The sequence below is a fragment of the Chiloscyllium punctatum genome, chromosome 36 (assembly GCF_047496795.1).
Source record: "Chiloscyllium punctatum isolate Juve2018m chromosome 36, sChiPun1.3, whole genome shotgun sequence".
NCBI classification, from domain to species: Eukaryota; Metazoa; Chordata; class Chondrichthyes; order Orectolobiformes; family Hemiscylliidae; genus Chiloscyllium; species Chiloscyllium punctatum.
Window position 1 is genome coordinate 56,868,634 of NC_092774.1, and position 2,950 is coordinate 56,871,583.

General features: G+C 44.0%; 1 non-coding gene across 1 annotated transcript; it reads left to right on the top strand.

The window, feature by feature from the left end:
* Window positions 1-513: 513 nt before the first annotated feature.
* trnaw-cca (transfer RNA tryptophan (anticodon CCA)) lies at window positions 514-585 on the top strand. Its single transcript has one exon. It is a non-coding gene; the product is annotated as a tRNA-Trp (tRNA).
* Window positions 586-2,950: the final 2,365 nt, after the last annotated feature.

The window sequence follows — 2,950 nt, forward strand, 5'->3', positions numbered from 1 at the left end:
GGCAGACACTGATGCAATCTGGTATTCTGCTACCAACTGCAGAGAATGGTGACAATCCCTGCCACTATTCTCTCCCTGACCACCACTGCCCCCTCCCCAACATTGTTCTTACTCCCACCACGTAGCCAGTTAGCTCCTCGCTCGTGCAGACCTCTCTCAGATCCCCTTTATCTGTCTGACCTGTGCTGACACCTCCTGACCCTGTCCACTGACCCAGTCAGAAGGCTTTGTCTGTAGAGAAATGACCATCTCCCAGAATAGAGTGTCCAGTTAACTTTCCCCTTTTCCCCCCAACGTGTCTGCAGCCCGGCTTCCAGCTGCATCTTTCTGAGCCGAAGGTCCTCCAGCCTGTGTTTGCCCAGGATCACAGCATCCAGAGCATCTCAACTTCTGCAAATTGAAATACAAGCCCAACACTTGGAAGAGAAGGGGAGAAACAGAACAGATTTGAACATAAAATCATTGTAGTGCAATCACTTCCCTTAAGCATGAATAGCGGCTTCTAGTCACTGTGAGCTTGTGGCGCAACGGTAGCGCGTCTGACTCCAGATCAGAAGGTTGCGTGTTCAAATCACGTCAGGCTCACTGCAATCAACTTCTTACATTTCAAATCAAGAAAGGAGTATGTTCTTTCCGTTTCTCGGTCGTGTCAAATCTTCTTTGCGGAAACTTTCGATCACCCGTGAATCTTTGCTGTCAGTTTGATTTGTGAACACTGTGTCAGGGAGGTGGTGTGCCCATTGTTTGGGTAAATGCTCAGCTCCCCGCAATGTGAGAAGTCAAACACAGACTGTTCATCGCGGGATTTAAACACAGCCGGTTGGTTCAGTAGGTGACTGCGGGGTGTGAAAAACATGATACCGATATTTTTACAACATAATCTAGAGATTGCCATCCAGGTTTTAGTCGCATCAAACTGCCACGCAATGCTGTTATGGCCTCAGTAAACTATAATAACGTGAAGATCGCTGGGATGATTTTCTGCATCCGACTGCAATATAAACACAGATCATTGTTTCCAGTTTTGGTGGAACAAAAGACATCGTATTGGTGGATAATTACAGTTAGTGCAAACACAGCTAGCCATCGATAAATATTAATCCTGTTCACTTCAATGGCCAAATTTCAATTCAGGAACCAAGTGCACTCGGCTGCTTGTAACATAGACAACATGACAAAATGGCTCATAGGAGGAGAAATGGGACATTGAGGAGGAGTGAAATGTTTACTTTTGGTCACCTCCACAATTGTTAGAAAAACAGGTTGAAAGGATTCTTAAAAGGTGTCTGAAGTAGTGGTATGGCATAACACTTCAGACAGCGCAAAGTGGAAGACCACTTTCTAGTGGAAGAAAAAGACATTCCTTATTTCTGAAAGAACTGGGAAACAGAAGAGGGGATGAAATCTGACTTGGGAGCTATTTCCTATTTGTTGAGGATGTTGCTTCATCACAGTCTTGGTTTAGAGCATAAGCTTTTCATCAGGAATAAAAGGTGGCCCAAGGGGGCTGAGAGATAAATGGGAAGGAAGTGGGGCTGGAGGGAAGGCAGCTGGGAGTGCAATAGGTAGATGGAGGTAGGGATTGATGGTGATAGGTCAGAGATGAGGGTGGAGTAAATAGGTGAGAAGCAAGGTGGACAGGTATGACAGGTCAAGAGGTTGGTGTCGAATTGGAAGGTTGGATCTGGGACAAGGTGGGGGAGAGGAAATAAGGAAACTGATGAAAACTGCATTGATACCATGTGGTTGGAGGGTCCTAAAGCCGAAGCTGAGGTGTTTTCCTACAAGTGTTGGGTAGCAAGAATTTGGCAGTGGAGGAGGCCCAGGACTTGCATGTCCTTGGTGGAATGGGAGGGGGAGTTAAAGTGTTCCGCCACAGGGTGGTGTGTCGTTTAGATTTAGAGTCCCAGAGTTGTTCCCTGAAATGTTCCGCTAGTTGGCATCCAGATTTCCCAATGTGGTTGAGACCATATTGCGAGCAATGGACATAATCTTATAAATAGATTGCATAAATCTTAGCCTGCCAGAGTTATTTTCTTTAATTAAATTAAAGATTTTTAAAATTCAATTGGATGACTGCATGAAACGGTTTGTTGGTCAGATTTGAATCATCACACCCAAATGAGACGATGTCATGAATATCAGTGAACTGCTCTTTTTTGTTAAAAACCACAAGTTCTTGATTTATTTTCACAACTTACTGGTATTCACACCAGCACATTCAGTGTCAAACTCTGACATCAGAAATTAAATGACAGCATTAATTTTGACTTAGAATATTCGAACAAGCAAATTAATAGCACACAGTGAATCGCAAGTCTGATTAATATGAAATTAAATTTGACCAAAAAAATATAAAATCAAGATGGGAGAGAAGAAATGGGGAAAGGGCAGAAGGCAAGAAATGCAGCATCATAGAAAGTGCTCCTCTGAGAGCATTTTACCAACTACCACTGCTAAATATAAACACTCTGATATGATCCTCCGTTTTTAATGTAAACCTTAGTTCCATACAGTAGGTACCATTTAAATGAGTTAAAAATACAAGCCTTGAGCAAATCCAGCTTCCAGCCTTACGCACCCCCAGCTCCGGGGGGTTGTTGAACTCCTGGGCTCCAGCGGCCACGCCTCCACTGAAGAAGCTTTGGGAAGCAGGTGCAAAGGCAACATACAGAGCAGAGAACCTTTGCATATGAAAGCAGCTTACAGAGACATTGGGCAATAGCATCACATGATTTGTACACATCGACCTCTGGGTTATCTACCCAGCACACTCATGCAGCACTACTCTGCTTCTGTGCTCCCAGCAGCTGGATTGTGGATCAGTTTAAAGTAGGTCCTATATCTCTGATTACATCAGTACACAAGGCAGCGAAGAAAGGTTTCAGCACACTGGCATTCATCAGTTAGGGAATTCAGTATAGATGTTGGCAAGTTATGTTGTAGTTAT